The sequence below is a fragment of the Camellia sinensis genome, chromosome 7, assembly GCF_055761805.1.
Source record: "Camellia sinensis isolate YWXY chromosome 7, ASM5576180v1, whole genome shotgun sequence".
NCBI lineage: Eukaryota > Viridiplantae > Streptophyta > Magnoliopsida > Ericales > Theaceae > Camellia > Camellia sinensis.
In genome coordinates, this window is record NC_138967.1 from 63,788,914 (window position 1) to 63,808,327 (window position 19,414).

At 35.4% G+C, this 19,414-nt stretch overlaps 1 long non-coding RNA gene across 1 annotated transcript; it reads right to left on the reverse strand.

The window, feature by feature from the left end:
- Positions 1–13,375: 13,375 nt before the first annotated feature.
- On the reverse strand, positions 13,376–14,865 carry LOC145794672 (uncharacterized). Its single transcript, XR_014334603.1, has 2 exons — positions 14,584–14,865; positions 13,376–13,644 (listed from the first exon to the last, which is right to left on the reverse strand). It is a non-coding gene; the product is annotated as an uncharacterized LOC145794672 (long non-coding RNA).
- Between the last annotated feature and the right edge of the window lie 4,549 nt (positions 14,866–19,414).

Here is a 19,414-nt window from a genome sequence, read left to right on the forward strand (position 1 = left end):
CGGGATGTAGTGAGATTGCACGGGGTCCCAGTGACGATCGTCTCAGATAGAGATCCTCGTTTTACTGCTAGGTTGTGGCAGAGTTTGCAGAGTGCACTGGGCACTAAGTTGACCTTTAGTACGGCTTATCATCCTCAGACTGACGGGCAGTCCGAGCGTACTATTCAGATCCTTGAGGATATGCTTCGGGGTTGTGTCCTGGACTTCAGTGAGACGTGGGAGAGGCACTTGCCATTGGTAGAGTTTGCCTACAACAACAGTTTTCAGTCTAGCATCGGTATGGCACCGTTTGAGGCCTTGTATGGCCGACCGTGTAGGTCTCCAGTTTGTTGGGCCGAGGTGGGTGATGCACCTTTGTTGGGTCCGGAGTTGGTTAGGGAGACGACGGAGAAAGTTGAACTTATCCGTAGGAGGCTTGTTACAGCCCAGAGTCGACAAAAGAGTTATGTCGACCGTAGGAGGAGGCCTTTGGCGTTTGAGGTAGGTGATCATGTCTTTCTGAAAATATCACCTAGGCGAGGCCTAATGAGATTTGGGAAGAGTGGGAAGTTATCCCCTCGGTTTATTGGTCCTTTTGAGATCCTTGAGAGGATTGGTGAGGTTGCTTATCGATTGGCCTTACCACCGCAGTTGTCCGGAGTGCATGACGTGTTTCATGTGAGTATGCTTCGGAAGTATGAGCCAGATCCATCACATGTGTTGGATTGGACTGATTTAGAGGTAGATGAGGATGCCTCGTATGAGGAGAGACCGGTTCGGGTCTTGGATAGACGGGATCAGGTCCTGCGTGGCAAGACCATTCCTTTGGTGAAAGTCTTGTGGAAACATCACGGAGTGGAGGAAGCCACTTGGGAACGTGAGTTGGAAGTCCGTGAGAAATATCCGGACTTGTTTGTTGATGTGTGATCTTGTATTTAAATTTTACGTTGTGTTGAACTTAAGAGCTTTTATATATGTCTTAAGTTGTAAAACATTGAGAATGTTTTGATTATTGGAAGTATGTTTTGGAACTTGCCTAATATGGAAGTTGAATGTAACATTATATGTGTTAAGTATATTGTGGAAATTGGAAAGATAGTGCATAATGTTAATGCATGTTGAAAGTACATATGTTGTTTACATATTGTGATATGTCTCTTGTTAAAGGGATGGGATGACCGGTAATGGGTCGAATTGTTGAATGTTCAAGTGTAACATTGTCTAAATTGGAGAAAAACTTGTTTTGAAAACTTGTGCTTAATTTCGGGGGCGAAATTCTTTAAGCGGGGGAGGTTATAGCGATCCCGGGTTTACCCTTGTTATACCGTGATCCGGACATGTGTCCGTGGATGTTGGTAGTTGTTTATTATCTTGTTTACATCCTTTCTTACTTTGTATTTGAGTTATAGGATGTGTTGGGCGGATTGGTTACAGGTTGGTTGAGTTTAGAAACCAAAACTAGTTGCCCAGATTTTTGGCCTGTCCGCTCGAGCGGAGGTGTTGGCGCTCGAGCGGGGAATACATCCATCCAGTATCTTGTTGTGCAGTGTTGTGAGCTCGAGCGTAGGGTTGGGAGCTCGAGCGGAGGCCTGGTTCTGCAAATGTGCTGAGCGAGTGCATTCTGCGCTCGAGCGGGAGGTTGGCCGCTCGAGCGGAAGTCTGTGAGTGGCCGCTCGAGCGGGGTGTTTTACGCTCGAGCGGAGACCTGGGTTAAAGTCCCGAATTTGTGACTCTTTAAATCACTTTTTCACTTTCTCTTCTCTCTCTTACTTTTCCAAAATCACCATTATTGAGCCTCTCACTCTAGACTCTACCTTCTCTCTAGGTTTTGATCTAGTAGGAGTGATTTACTCACCTTTGGCCTTTACAAAAAAGTTGTTGATCGTCGAGGGCTTCATTTTAATCTGAAAATCTCGGGTTTTGGAGCACGTTGGGTTTTGTCGTCTTCTCCTTTGGGACTCCGAATTTGAGGTAGGGATAACCTACTCCTCTCTATGGGTTTTGTCTTTAAATTTTGGTAATTTGAGATGTTGGGCTTGGTTTGGTAATTTGGTGAAAGATTGGGACTTTTGTGTAATTTTACAAAAGTTAGGGTTTTACTCATAATAAACCTAGATGCATGTTTGGCATGGAAAATGGAATTAATGTTGAATCATTGATGAAAATGGGACCTAAGGGTTGAAATGTTAATTATGGGAATTGACCTAATTACATTGTTTAATTAATTGGGATAATTAATTGAGAGGAATGAAGGAATGAAATGTTGATTGAATATCCATTGTGCATTTATTTTCTGTTTAGAAATAACTGCTTTGGGCTATCGGTGGAGGATAGTCGTGATTGTTGTAGACAATGCTTGATGATTAAGTAAACTGAAACTAATCAATGGAATGTGTCATGGAACTTGACGGTTGATAGAATACATTAAATGTGTGTATTGTGTGATTGTATATAGAACCAATGTGTTTATATACGTTATGTGTAGAGGAGGAGATAGGGGATGTACTCCGCGGTTTAGGGGAAGATAGGGGATGTACCTCTAAACCGGATAGGTATTGGGAGGAGATAGGGGATGAACTCCGTGGACAGAGCTCATATGCTTGTCTAGAGAAGTGAAGATAGAGCTCATATGCTTATCTTTGTGAAGTGTGGATACAGCTTGTATGCTTATCTGTGGATATTGTTGATATACATATCTGTTGTAGAATGTGGATACAGCTTGTATGCTTATCTGTGGATATTGTTGGTATACATATCTGTTGAGAATGTGGATATAGCTTTTATGCTTATCTGAATGTGAAATATAGTTTTTATACATATCTGTGGAAATGATGATAGAGCTAGCATGCTTATCTGTTGAAAAAGGGAAAATGAAAAGTAATTGGGACTTGTAAGTCGTTGACATAAATATGTAATTTATGTGATTGTATCAGTGTTGACCAACTATCAATTGCTAATGTTTTAGTCATTGTCCATGGTTGGTTTAGTGTATTTCTACTGGGCTGTGGCTCACCCTATATGGGAATATCATTTTCAGGTACAGGAAGCATGCCACCTCCAAGGACTTAGCTGGGAGGCTAGTGGCGGGCATAGTTTTGTCGTTTTACTTTTGATGTATTACATGTAACTTCAAGCCAAGGACTTAATGTGTAAACGAGTTAGAACTCTTGTTGTAACCAAGTGTTAACTTGGAAAGCTGTAAGCCCGTAGGGCATTTTGTTATGAGGTTAACATGTAATATTTATTTAACGGAACTCTAATGAATATAAGAGTGTGGTTAATTTATATGTAAATGCATGTTTTATCTGATGGGTTTATTGTTATTATTTTGAGGGCGTGACACAAATTGTTATGCTACATGGATGTGACTTGTGAATGAAAACTTAGAATAGTTGTATTGTGTCGAATGTTAATGAATTATGTATTGTGTCGAATGTTAATGATTCAGTTAATTTGAATGATGCTTTAAAATTATAGGTTTATTATGGATTGATTGAATTATAACATCATTACAGGTGTATTGTTTTCCTGCTTTGACAACCAATTTATTAGTTGCGACATCCAAAATTATTTTTTTTTTCAAAAAATGACAATTGCCGACCAAGAGTTTTGGTCGCAAAAAATACATGTATTGCCGACCAAAACAGCTCTTGGTCGTGGAATCTCACTTTTGCCGACCAAAAGTTTTGGTCGCAAAAAGACACAAATGGCGACCAATTTTTTTGGTCGCAAAATGTGATAATTGGCGACCAAAAAATTTGGTCGCGAAATGTAATAATTGGCGACCAAACTTTTTGGTCGCCAAATGTGACAATTGGCGACTAAGAAATTTGGTCGGGAAAATATCACTTTTCGCGACCAAAGTGTTTTGGCGACAAAATAAATTAGTCGCGGTAATTAAATATTTAGCGACCAAAAATTTAGTCGGCAAAATCCAACTTTTGCCGACCAACCATAATTTTGGTCGCGAATTACTTTTGCCGACCCTCAATTGGCGACCAAAGTAGTGACCAAAAAATTTGGTCGCGGATAACTTTTGCCGACCAAAAATAGACTTTTAGCGACCAATTTTTTTGTTGCTAAAAGTGTTAATTCTTATAGTGAGGCCCACTATAGTTTGGGTGATAATGTGGTTAAGTCATTTTTATGTATGAGTCTCACTTTAAATACGTATTCTCAAGCTTTGTTATATGTAAATCCACATCAATTTGTAAATTGATTTTAATGTAAAGTAGTGTATTTATAAATGGACTTTTCCATTTTGTTTTTTTATTTTATTAATAAATGATTACGGGTTTGCAGGATGGTAAAAAAAGAACGTAAAATTTTATGACATTCTGAAATTGATATGAAAATTTTATTTTATAGGATTAGGATCTAACATTGATCACGGGTTGATCATATATAACGGAAATCAACAGAAACAGTAGTGAAGAAATGTGATACAGTGATGATAGAGGGAAGACTTAGGAAAAGGGACAGACTTAGATTGACATGGTCTAGTGTAGTAAATAGAGATATGAAACTTCTTAATTTGACTAATCAAATGACTTTTGATAAAGTCGAGTGGAGAAGTTATTCATATAGCCGACCCATTTGATAGCACTTAAGACTTGATTTGGTTTGATTTGGTTTATTTTGATTTTTTGATTTTTTTTAGAATGATGCATCTCCTTTTTGATTTATTTTTAAACCAACATATGATTTATATTAGTTTCGATTTTTTAAGTTATTGGAATTGATCTCATGTTCGTCTTATAAAAGTTAATTACGTGATTAAATCTTCTATATATAATTGTGCCCCAACGGAGAACCTGCACATTTCTTATTTTTAATTTTTCTATTTTCATTATTAGTTGTTTGTATTATAAGTTATTTTCTAGTTAACTCAATAACTTTATCTCTCCTAATTAATTCCATAAATCACGCATCCTCCCACTTTATTTCCTTCTTTCTAATTGTTAAAAAGTCGAATTTAGCAACTGTTTAAGACACTAGTTTTAGGCCCCGTTTGGAGACTTACCGTTTTAGTCAAAAAGTTATTTTTTTAGTTAAAAAGTCAACAATTCATACAAAAAAGTCAAAAATTCTAATTTCTCTCTACTTTTTGCACATCTTTTCGTAATTAGCCAAAAAGTCATTCCAAACATATAAATTTTTTTTACCTACTTTTTTAGCTAAATAGCCAAAAAGTTACTAAATTAACCTGTTCCCAAACGAGGCCTTAGTATAAAAAAAAAAATTTAGTAAGAGGTTCACCCTTTGTAAAATAGTTTGGTAAAAAATCTATTATTTTGAAGGACATTTTGTTTTCAATTTTATCCCTTAATCTATGTATTTAATTTTTTAACTATCTGTTCAAATATTTTTTTTATCTTTTTAATTTTTTTAACTATTTGTTAAATTTGTAACTATCCGTTGGAATATCTATCTACTATAAATTTCTTTGTTCAATTTTTTCACTTATCTATTTAAATCAATCTGTTTAAAATTTTTGTTCATTTTTTTATCTGTTCAAAAAATTCTTTGTTCCAATTTTTATTTTTTCCAATCTGTTAAAAACGTCTATCCATTTTTTTTGAATCCATTGTATGTTGGAGTTCTTTGCTCCCCAAATTTACTACCACCACCACAACAACTACTATAAAAAAAAAAAAAAAAAAAAACTTATTAGATATGTGCCATCATCGATATGTGTCATTAAATACAAGAAAATAACAAAACAATGCACCAAAACAAAAACAAAAGCAAAAACCCTTATTTGTGCAAATTAGATAGAGGAGAAAGTGAGGAATTATCGGTTCAACCAAACACACAGATCATATCAAATCCAAACAAAGACACAGATCAGATTAGATCCAACCAAACAAAGACACACAGATCAAATGAATTAATTTCGTCAGATGTGGACTTCTTTAGTTGGCTTGGGGACCTCTTTAGCTGTTGAGAATATTTTTTCAATGTTAAGGCATGGAGGGCAAGGTTTGGAGTCCCACTCTTTTACGCTTAGGTTGTAAGCCATGGTTACCGGTGACTGTGACTGCATCTCCGAGGCATCATCGTGATGCGCAGTCCAGCCGATGGCAACGGCGGAGAGATGAAGAGGTTCGAGTTGTACTATGACGATGGCGTGGGGTTGGCTAGATTTGTAGATCTGTATTCATTCCATGAGATCTGCATGGATCTGTGTTGCCGAAGCCATTAACGAAGGCGGTGACGAAGAGGTGGCGGAGATGGCAGTGGCTAGGGTTTAGATCGGAGAGAGAGAGAGTAGTTTAGTTAGGGTTTGGTTTGGAAAACAATATATATATACATGGGTAATTTGGTCATTTTGTAGGAGCTTGTCTTTATGAACAAAGTATTTTAGAGTGTGAACCTTTGGACAAACAAATTTCAAAATTAGATTTATAGACTGAGTGGACATTTCCTAATTTCTCTCCTTTTTGTTATGTCAAAATTTCTAAAATTATATATACAAATTAGGGAAATTTGGCTATAAACCCCATTTACCTTCCTTTCATTGTTAAAAGGACTAAGAAAAAAATTATACTTTCTAAACCCCCTCATAATTATAAAATCCTGCATAAAGGATAAAATTTATTATTTAAATATTTTATCAGACTATTATACCCTTGGCTACACTTCTCAGATCTACACCATTTTGATGGGGAGAAGTTCAAATCTGCAGATTCGGCGGCGAGAGAGAGAGAGAGAGAGAGAGAGAGAGAGAGAGAGAGAGAGAGACGTACGGAGAACATGGAAGGAGAAGCGCGGCCCAAGGGATCGAAGAGATTGCGGGAAAAGATTGGGAGGAGGAGCACCAAGAGGCCGGTGAATGCAACTCTCTGAGTCTGGTTGCTATGGCTGTCTACCTTCATATCTTATCCTAGATATGTGTATATGTATATGTATATATATATATCTATATGCAGATATCAGAAGAAGACGTGGAGCATCACTAAAAGTTGAGGAATTTTTTGCGCTGTGGAGTGTCTGCCTTCACGTGTTCACAGAAGAAGAACAATTGGCTGTCTGAACATGTGTTACTGTGGAGTGTTTTGCTTTGTTCGTGAGAGGTTTGGAGGTTGTTGAATACGTGTTCAATTCTAGGAATTTTTTGTTTGTAAGCTCTAAAAGTTGAGCATCACTAATCCAGAATATTGAATTTTAATTCTATTAAATATTGTTTAGGTTTTATCACCATCATGGTTACATTCCTCATTCAAGATTTTGAGAATATATGTATATATATATATATATATATATTTGTGTGTATGAGTGTTGTTGAACATATGTATTCTTTTCATTGAGATTTGTGCTTGTTGATCGAGTTTTAGAAGTTTTTCTTCTCAATTAGATATGTTGATTTGTTGATTAATTTGTTTTGTTTTTGTTTGTTTTGTTTTTGATTTATTTTTGTTGTTTTTTTATCAAATTTCATTTGATAGAACCAGAGTAAAATTTTACTCTGGTTCTATTGTTCTGTTTTTTCATTTGATAGAACCAGAGTAAAATTTTACTTTTATACAGAGTAAAATTTTACTTTTGTGTAGAGTCTAACATTTTATTAGTTTTTCAGAGTAAAATTTTACTTTTAGCTTCAAAGTCTCACAGTTTACTCGTTTTTCAAGTAAAATTTTACTTTTAATTTCAGAGTGTAAAATTTTACTTTTATACAGAGTAAAATTTTACTTTCATACAAAGTAAAATTTTATGAGGGTAATATGGTAAAAGAAACAAGTTTTAAAATATTAGGGGGTTTTGAAAGTACTTATATAATTTTTGTCCTTTTAAAAGACAATTTAGATAGTGAGGGGGCTATCACCAAATCCCCCTAAAAATTATTTTACATATAAAGAATCTCTATTTTTACTTTTAATTAAATTATTCTGAGAAATAAAAAATTTAAATTAATTTGTATCATTGCGTAGGGACATAATTTTCATCTCGGCCACATGGCTAGGCTTAAGGCCGAGGTACCATGTGGCGATGTGTGAGGGGCCGAGGTGTGGATAAGGTTCACAACCTCATCTGAGATGTTCGGCATAGGGCCAAAGTCCTGGTGTGGATTGATTCCTAGGTTGCGTAAGATGGGATTCTTCTCAGAGTTAAATCCTAATCCAACTACAAGTGGTGAGTCCTAGGTGATTTGTTATTTTTAAAGGGAATAAGAGTTCTATAGCATTCTATATAAAGATAGGCATCTCCGTAGGTTAAAGGTATGCGTGAGTTATTCTAAGGTTGGGTAGTAATTTTTTTTCAAAATTTCATATTCATTGTAGATCTTGTTTCATAGATCTTGATAAAAGGATTCAAAAAATATAAATTTTACAAAAAAAAAAAAAAAATGAGATCTATATCAGAAGTTATTAAATTTTTAAGTTTTGAAAAGCATTCAAACTTTGAAAACAACATGACTGTTGTGTTTATGCTCTTTTAAGCATTGAGATTTAGTAAGGGTAATTTCGTCTAAACAAAGTGCAACATACTATAGGATACTAGTAAATACTATTTTGTGTCCTTACACTAGTAAAGATTTATAATTGAGGAGCTGGAAATAAAATCCCCAATAAAAATGGGGGGTACTTTGGCCAGAAGTCCCTCACCACAAGGTATATTGTCCCAAATAAATAAATAAATAAGAGCCTACAAATTTTCTTGCACCAAGGACAAGGGAAAGAGCGTAGAAGACGTAGCTTATGTACCAAAAATATCTTTAATTCCTTTTTCAAACTTTGAAATAGCATAAATTTTTATGTAGATGTCTTTTTTCTTTTTTTTGATTTGATAAAATTTGTATTTTTCAAAAATTCTCTCAAAGAGATCAAATCTACTCAAATGAAAATATCAAATGTACTTAAATGCATCATCTTCAAACAAAATATAATGATATAATTTTTTTTTTCCTAGTCAAGGAAAAAAAGTAAGATATACTTATAATGAGATGGGAACATTCAATTTTGTTGGATATAAGCCATACAACCTAAGTGATTCTCATAGATACGGGAGTTACAATTCGTTCTTGTAAATGGAATGCCATGCTAAAAGAAAAATAGGTGTTAATGAAGCACCCAATTCTTGTAATAGGAATTGATGGTAATTGTACCACCATTCCATTCACAGGTAAAAACATAACAATTTGGTTAGGTAATAGCAAGTTCATCATACAAAAAATTTATGCTTTCCATATATGTATGGTGATTTCCTTCTTAGCAATAATTTTATCTATAAATATTTGCCTATGCACATATATGAAAAAGGAATTGCATTAAGCATAAACAATGCTTTAATTCATATTCCATTGTTGGAAAAACATAAATATACGTGATATAGAGTTTGTGCCCATTCCACATGGTGAGATGACTCCTATCATCAAAGTCATTTGTTAGGTTTTTGTAATTGGTAATCCCACTTGACAAAACTCCTTTTAGTTGTAATTTTATTCTCTCTTTTGTTTCAGTGAGGCTATAAGTGTTTAGATGCGAATTTAACCCGAATTGTGTCTTGTAGAGGAGTTTGTGATATTAATCCTTTCATGTTTGCTACTTCGCTAACCATGTATGAGGATCAAGCTGTTATTTGTACGTTCGAGTGAAGAAAATGATCATTCAGTACTTTTGTAAAGCATTTGAACTTCTGGGATTAAAGTTTTACCCCTCAAGCGGTGAAAGTTGCGCTCGAGTGGTCAACCTATATGTTTCGCACTGCTTTTAGTCGCACTGCTTGAGCAGTGAAATGTGTGCTCGAGTGGTCTTCGTGATCCAGTTTATAATATAGTGCGTTGTTTGCTCGTTTTAGGGTTTGTGTCGTCTAGGTTTTTAGAGAGGAAGAACAAACAAAGTGTTTTATATTGGAGGATGCCTTATGAGTGTTTTCTTGATGATTTAAGAGTAATCAATAGATCCATGAACTTTATATCAACATCATCAAGAGATTTGTTTGATTTCTTTTATTCATAAAAGAGAGAGTTGTTCTTCAATGAATTTTGGGGAATTTGTTCCTGAAGCTTTGGTGGATTCCAAAGTGGCTTATCGACGTGGATTCGATATCGGCGTTGTGGATTCAACGTTGGACAAGACAACTCTGAAGTGAAGCCAATGGTGGAAAATGCACATTGGGGTTGGTTCAATTCAAGCATGGATTTGCTAAGTAATCGAGAGTACACATGTGTAATTCCTTTTTGTCTTCTTAGTGGATTATTTTTTGGATTTGGCTCCTGTGTTATTTTCTCACAATTGGAGGCGCTCCAATTGTGGTTTCCACGTTAAATCATTGTGTTAATTTGTCTTTGATTCTTTGATTATGATTATTATTTATTTTTTAAAAATTGAAACATAATCACAAATCAATATCTCGATGATTTTTAGATTTTTCGTCATTGATAAATCACATTGGATTTATAAAATTCTAGAACAAAATTTTTGTGAAGATCTATTAAAACTATGGTCACGTAACTCAAATTATTGTAGTTGAAAATTGGAAGGTCCTGATTTTGTTGTAAGAGTCAACACTAGACAGGATATAGATGAATTCAATATTCAAATCCAAGAACTTCTAGATAAGTAGTTAACTAAAGAAACTAAGAGTCCTTATTTGAGCCCAGCATTTATGGGAAGAAACCATGTGGAAACAAAGAGAGGAAAAGCCTGAATGATAGTTAACTATAAAGGTTAATTATAAACTAGTCCCATTAAGTGAATTTAAATATTATTAAGTCCTATTGACTTTTTAAATGCACCGTTAAGTCCTAAATGCCTATATCACCCTCATTGAATTTAATAATACTTAATTAATTTTCTCTTTTTCTATTATCTTATCTCTCTCCACCATTTTTTTTAGAAAACTCTTCTTTTTTCTCTTCATTATCATCATCTCTCTCTCTAAACATCACTCTCTTTAGATAGGTTCAAACAACCATAATTGCCACACCACCACCGTCATTATGCTTCTTCACCCACCATGGGCATTGTCGCCAACTATCGTTACTATCGCTGACTACTACCTTCCACTGGCTTCTCTCTCTATCTGTTTCTCTCCAAAAACCTCACACCATCATTATTTTTGGCCACCACTACCACCATTGTTGCCAACCATTGCAACCGTTGTCGACCACTGGCCACCACCATTGCCATCGTCCACCGTTGTCATTCATTGGCTACTGCTACAGATCTACACTCTACTATCATCGATCCACTACCATCGTTTACCAATCAAGTCCACCATCATCGATCTATACACTACGTCTCTGATCTTCACTCTACTGTCACCGATCCACCAATTTAGTTGTTATAATAGAGAAATCGACTCCAAATAACTTTAAACAAGAGTATTTTTTCAAATCTCATTCCTCATCTCTTTTCTCTATCTTTCTATTTGTCTCTTTATTTTTCAAAATAGATCTACTGCAAATTTATTTATCAGTGATAAGTTGATCAGTATATCTTGTTCTGTATGTGTATAAGAGGAGGTGTCTTGTGAGTAAGTGGGTGTGAGCGTGAGTGAGTGAATTGGTCAAATTTGGCATATTTAATTTTTTTACAAATCACACAATGATAAATTTATCACAGAAATGTGGAGTGAAAATTATTACTGTATATATCAGTGATAAATTTATTAGTCTATCCTTTTATGTATGTGTGTATAAAAGGAGGTGTCTTGTGAGTAAGCGAGTGTAAGTGAATGGATTAGATTTGGCATATGTAATTTTTTTACAAATCATCCAATGATAAATTTACCACTGAAATATATTAGTGATAAAATTTAAGGGCACTTACTAGTCACTCCTATTAATTAGACTAATTACTTACAAGTTCTGATTGATAAATTTATCACTATAAATTTATCCATAAAAACAAGAAAGATTGACTGATAAATTTATCAATAAGTCCCAAAAGCAGGACCTATTGATAATTTATCACTAAATTTGACCTCGTATTAATCTATGACGGTGAAGACTGATGTGATTATTTTTTCTAGTAAAGTTTTTAATTTTTATCCTTATCTCTCTCCATTATCTTCATATTTATGTGTGTGTGTGTGTGTGTGTGTGTGTGTGTGTGTGTGTGTGTGTGTGTTGTTGATGTTGTTGCTACCAGATTTGAGTAAGTAGTGGTGGAGATGAACATTGTTTTTGTTAGAAAATGGTCGAAAAAATGCTGTCGAAAGTTGCTGGAGATTGGAGGTAGTTGCTAGTAGTTAGAGACAGTGATCAAAGGTGGTCGTCGGAGGTCAGAGGTAGTTACCAGAAATCGTCGCTAGAGATCAAAGGAAATGGTCATCGGAGCCGAAGTTGGTTTCCGACAGCCAGAGGTGATCACCAATAGTTGTCAGTGGTCTTATGGGTGAAGGAAGACATTTTGGGGATATTGATTGGTAAAAAAGTGAATAGCACTTATAGGTAAATTAGTCTGGTTAACAGGATCGGCCCATAGGTGCCCCAAACTATAAAAGGCTCAATGAAAATACAAAATGGATATCAGAAGATATTGTTTTAATTAAACAAATTAAAGAAAAAATATCACAAATCTGCTTGAAATTTAGTTACCCAAAACAAATGATAAATTAATCTTGGAAACAGATACCTTCAGCTTTATTGAAAAATAGGGAACCACCTTTAGCAATAAATGGGATTAGACCAAGAAAAAATTTAAATAAAAAATATCAAAAATCTACTCGAAGTTTATTTACCTAAAACAAGTTATAAATTAATCTTGGAAATATATACTTTCAGTTTTATTGAAAAATAAGGAACCATTTTTGGCAATAAATGGGATTAGACCAAGAAAAAATTTAAATAATACCCAACAATCTACAAAAAGAAGACCTTATTTGTGAATATAATTCTAGAATATATAAACAAAATGAACATAAATATATTATCCTTTTACTCACTATAAAATTGGCAATAAAACGTTTTCATATTTATTTAGCACCTAACAATTTTATTGTACATACCAATAATAAGGTCGTAAGAGATTTTCTTATCAATGAAAAAGCTATTGATCAAGGAAAAAGACTAGCATGGTATATGTTGGCTTATTTTTCTCACGAAGGAAAATATCATAAATGCGAGCATGCCAGTAAGGATTGAAAAATCCTTATAGATTAAATTCAAGCCAATTATCAAGCAATTGTATTGACGGTTCTTTTGCCTCAATGAAAATGACTTCAAAATTGCCAAGTGTAGAGAAAAAAAAAATTAAAAGAAGAAAGAGGGAGACGGAGAAAGATGATTGAGTAAACAGTCGAGGTGATTGAGTGAACAATCAAATTAACCATTAATTTACCTCTACTCATATGCTTCGAAAAGAAAGTGCATAAATTAATTGCTGAAAATTTAACTCTACTCCTATGCTTAAAAAATGAAGTGTATAAAATAAAGTGCAGGAAATATAAATGACAAGAAAAATAGAAATCAATTGTCTTTGATTTGAGTTCTGGATCTATTTACAATGTAGCCATGAATGGCTATTTACAGGTAAACATTTGTAGGAAAAAACTACCCAAAACTACTCACTCTTCCACCTCCATTTCATACTCCATGATCTTCCATAACTTCCTTCAACCTCCACTTCATGCTTCATGTTCTCCACTGTGTTCTTCATCATCTTTCCACATTTCATTACTTCTCATAACCTCCAAATGAGTATGACGGTGCCACATTTCCTGCAATTATATAAATAATAAATAATAAAATTGTAGATTTATGGTGCCAACAGTATAATAATATTTATGTATATAGTTTTGAAGTAACAAATCAAAGGTACTAATAATTTCCGTAATAATAGATTTTCTTAGCAAGAATTATTTTCATAAATTAGATCACTAAACAAGCATCTTAACTTATTTTTAATCTACAGAAGAATACCTCTAAACCGAGAGGAATAATCGAAAAGGGTAAACAACCTATACAAGGTGAATAGATAATTATTACTTAAAAAGCAACAACCCAACTAGAGAAAGTATATGTTGTTTTCGTAGGATTTCTGTTGGGAATCTATACATAATGGCACAATTGCTATGAACAGATCTACCGATATCCAAGAGCTTGTTAGGGCATCTCCAATGGAGCTGCCAAAGCTATAATTTGGCAAGAGTGACAAAAAAGGGGTCTCCAATGACCTGCTATTCTTTTTGCCAAATAGAGTAGATGCTATTTTTGTTATCAAATTTGGTAAGAAGAATAGGAAGTGCCAAACATGCCACATCATCAAATATTAACAGATTTTTGACTCCAAATTAGTTGAAAAAATAGAATTCATTCACCAAAAAAACCTCCCAAAATCTTTGATTTTTTTTTTATAAAAAAACTAAAAAGTTCACCATTTAAAAAATAAAAATAAATAGAATTCATTTATTTATTTATGTTCCTTCAAAAAAAATTCTAAAATAAATTTCATCAATTTTTGTATTTCCTAAACACAAATGTAACGACGATTTCAAAATGATCATTCAAGAACTAGTTTCACAAATTTCAGTCAAGAACAAATCACAAATTTTAGAATAAATTTAGAACAAATCAAACCCAAATTTTAGTCAAGAACAAATCAACCCAAATTTCACAAATATATATAAATTTCTAAAACGAATTTAGAAGATAAATACCTGGATTCCAGCATGATAGATGAACTTGTTTTTATCTCAACCTCCTCGACCTCTATGGCTTGTTCTTCATCAACTTGTAGGGCTCGTTCCCAGACCGATCGACATCGAAGTCCAAACAGTGGTGTTCCAAACATTGGAGTTCCAATGAACTCAGCGATCGGTAATCGGCTCTGGTGGTGGTGATGGAAATCAAAAAGAGAGAGAGAGAGAGAGAGAGAGAGAGAGAGAATTGTTTTGACAATCGCGTCTGGTGGTGGTGATGATTAAAATGAAGATGGAGAGAAACGGTGTAACGCCCTCAAAATTAACCCATTATATATATATCATTGACATGCATTATTTAAAGAAAACAATTTATTAATTCATTCATCAGAGTATTACTAAATAAAAGCATTACATGTAACATCGAATAAAATGCCCAACAGGCTTACATCTTTCCAAGCCAACACTTGGATACAAAATATGAGTTCTAACTCAATACAAGAAAAGCCCTAGGCTTGAATGTTTACATGTACTAATAAATAAAGACAATTAACTAAAGATAGCCTTCTTCAAAATCCAGAAACCAAACCCTCCCAAGCTAATTCCTTGGAGGTAGCTTATCACCTGAACCTGAAAATGATGTTCCCATAAAGGGTGAGCCACAGCCCAGTAGAAATATACTAAACCAAATATAAGCATTGAATAAAGCAATAGCATTCAATAATTGGTTAACCAAGATAATCAGTTATATCTTTATACAGTTTCATGACATTAATGTCTAAACACGTTTTACTTTCCAATATATTAATTCAATATGGCTCAGAACCTGGCCAAACTTACAACAGTGTACTCTATATATCAAATTCACATTCTTCCAATATCAACAAACAAATGAGACTCAAGCTCAAACCAAAACACTTCATACTCCCAATTTGATACACATTTTAGTGCTGTATCAACAAAACACTTCAATATAAATAAGCACACATAAAAGTGATGCTAATGGAGTCCATCCCCTATCTCCTCCCAAACAAAATCCGGTTTAGAGGTCCATCCCCTATCTTCCCCTAAACCGTGGAGTACATCCCCTATCTTCTCCCACACAAAACAAAGTATGCAAACACATAACATATACATCACACAATCAATACACATAATGTCTGTATTAATTCAACTGTCAAAATTAATAACTCAACCAATGTGATTAGTTTCAGTTATACCTAATCCACATGCATTGTCTACAACAATCACGACTATCCTCCACCGATAGCCCAAAACAGTTATTTCTAGACTTGGAAATAACTATAACAACAATTCAATAGGCGAGTGATTTAAATTATCCAACTACACCATTTAATCAATAATTTCCCAATTTCATGAATTTAACCCAATTCCTCAATTCCCTTAAATTAATTATACAAATTAATTTGATTATTACAACTAGGGTTTTTCCCAAAATTATCAAAGTAATCCCAACATATCAAAATACCAAAACTTAGAACAAAACTTATAAAATGGAGTAGGAAATTCCTACCTCGAAGGAAATAACCCGAATGGAGAAGACAGAGATGAATACCCAAATTCCAATGTGCTCCAAATCACTAAATATTCAGATTAAATGGAAGCCCTCGACTCACTCTATCTTTTTAATAAAGGATCTAAGGTAGAAACCCACTCTAAGTATATCAATCCTAAGAGAGAAGGTGTGTAGAGGGAGAGAGAACTCGTAACTAGGGTTTTGGAATATGAAAGTGTATGAAAAACTGATCTATAGCGACCCCGGTCTTTTCCCATTTGATTATTGTATCCGGACTTGGGTTCCGTTTATTCTGTCATTGTATATTTGTTGTTGTCGTCCTTTATTTTCTCATTTGGAGTTATAGGATGTGTTGGGCAGGTTTGTTTCAGGTTGGTTGGGTTCGTAAACCAAGTGTTGCTGTCCAGTTTTTGGGTTGGTCGCTCGAGCCAGGATTTGGTCGCTCGAGCGAGGTTTGTTTTTGTGTCTTCTGGCTCGATCCAGATTTTCTTCGCTCGAGCGAGCGACTGCGTCTGGTATAGACCTGAGGGTAGTGCTTATTCGCTCGAGCGAGATTTTCTTCGCTCGAGCGAGCGAGGTGTATGTTTTCGAGTTCCTTGCTCGAGCGAGCATTCTGTCGCTCGAGCGTGCTCCAGGGTTGCAAACCTGAAGCATTGCATTCTTGGCTCGAGCGAGCTTTTCTCCGCTCGAGCGAGGTTTTCGTGTGTCTGGTCGCTCGAGCGACCAAGTCTTCGCTCGAGCGAGCCTGTCAGGTTTAAATAGGCAGCAACGTGTTTCAGATCAGTTTTTCATACACTTTCATATTCCAAAACTCTAGTTACGAGTTCTCTCTTCCTCTACACACCTTCTCTCTTAGGATTGATCTACTTAGAGTGAGTTTCTACCTTAGATCCTTTATTAAAAAGATAGAGTGAGTCGAGGGCTTCCATTTAATCTGAGCATTTAGTGATTTGGAGCACATTGGAATTTGGGTATTCATTTCTGTCTTCTCCATTCGGGTTATTTTCTTCGAGGTAGGGATTTTCTACTCCATTTTATAAGTTTTGTTCTAAGTTTTGGTGTTTTGATAAGTTGGGGTTACTTTGATAATTTTGGGAAAACCATAGTTGTTTAAATTAATTAATTTGAATAATTAATTTAAGGGAATTGGGGAATTTGGTTAAATTCATGAAATTGGGAAATCTATTGCTTAAATGGGGTAGTTGGATAATGTAAATCACTCGCCCATTGAATTGTTGATATACTTACTTCCAGCCTAGAAATAACTGTTTTGGGCTATCGGTGGAGGATAGTCGTGATTGTTGTAGACATTGCATGTGGATTAGGAATAACTGAAACTAATCACATTGGTTAAGTCATTAATTTTGATTATTGCATTGATATAGAAAATACGTGTATTGATTGAGCATTGCATTTGCATACATTGTTTTGTGTGGGAGGAGATAGGGGGTGTACTCCACGGTTTAGGGGAAGATAGGGGATGGACCTCTAAACCGGATTTGTTTGGGAGGAGATAGGGGATGGACTCCATTAGCATCACTTTTATGTGTGCTTATTTATATAGAAGTGTTTTTATTGATACAGCACTAAAATGTGTATCAATCTGGAAGTATGAAGTGTTTTGATTTGAGCTTGAGTCTCATTTGTTTGTTGATATTGGAAGGATGTGATTATGATATATATATATATATATATATATATATATAATTCACTATTGTAAGTTGGGCCAGGTTCTGAGCCATGTTGATAAAGTTGGAAAGTAAAACGTGTCTTAGACAATAGTGTCATGAGACTGTAAAATGGAGTAATTGATTATCTTGGTTAACCATCTGTTGAATGCTATTGCTTTATTCATTGCTTATATGTGGTTTAGTATATTTCTACTGGGCTGTGGCTCACCCTATATGGGAACATCATTTTCAGGTTCAGGTGATAAGCTACCTCCAAGGACTTAGCTTGGAAGGGACTTGGATTTTGAAGACTATCTTAAGTTAATTGTCTTTATTTATTAGTACATGTAAACATCCAAGCCTAGGGCTTTTCTTGTATTGAGTTAGAACTCATCTTTTTGTATCCAAGTGTTGGCTTGGAAAGATGTAAGCCTGTAGGGCATTTTATTCGATGTTACATGTAATGCTTTTATTTAGTAATACTCTGATGAATGAATTAATAAATTGTTTTCTTTAAATAATGCATGTCAATGTTATTTATATAATGGGTTTATTCTGAGGGCGTGACAACTTGGTATCAGAGCGTACCGGGTTTGAATACTTTGGGTACGTGGGAAGTGATTAGTATCACATTGGGTTCGTCTCGTTTGATAGAGACCTAGTGTAACATTATATGCTTATGTGATAACATGTTTATCTGATTATGTGGGTATGGAATGTAGTTTCTGGGATGATGATTGGACCCTTGAGTTTCTAGGAGTCTTGTTGGAAAGGCACTTGATCATTGCTGCTTCCAACCGGAACTATAGTAACGCATTGGGACCATCATTATCCGGGAATGAAATTCGTAGGTGCTTATGTGATTATGTGCTTACGTGGAATGAATTAATGTTGTCCAATGCATTAGGACGTGAGTGTTTAGCTTCAGCACATTTATTAATATGCTAATGTCTTTGTTTCCTTTATTAGGATGTCAGGACGAGGACGAGGACGCGGTAGGCGTGGTAGGCCGGGTAGGCAGGAGGTGCCTGTGCCAGAGGAGATTCCGGCAGTTCAGGAGGGAATTGGCCAGGCCAATGTGGCCGAGCCAGTAGGCCAGCAGGCTATGGGCGCTTTAGCCCGAGAGATAGCAGGGGCATTCAGGGAGTCAGTAGGCATTCTCAGAGCTGAGAATCAAGCTCAGGTTATTGTTGCGGATGCAGGACCTTCCTTTCTGAAGAGGGAGTTCTTCCGGTCTAATCCGGATGAATTTGTAGGTGATCCTAAAGAGCCGCTTAAGGCAGATGAATGGCTCGAACAGACAACGAAGACGTTTGAGATGCTTGGCATCGAAGACGAGGGGTTGAAAGTGACCTTGGCATCTTTCCAGTTGAAGGGCGATGCGGGTCAGTGGTGGAAGTTTACTAAGGGGCGTATAGGAGGTACGTGGGAGGCTTTTGTGAATGCTTTCCAGGAGAAGTTCTTATCTCCAGCAGTCAGGGAGAAGCTGCGAGACCAGTTTTGTCAGCTTAAGCAGGCGAGTTCTTCAGTGGCCGAGTTTGAGGCTGCATTTACTAGTTTGTCCAGGTTTGCACCTGAGTTGGTGGCGTCTGAGGAACGCCGTTGTATTGAGTTTGAGAAGAAGTTGAGGCGTGGCCTCAAG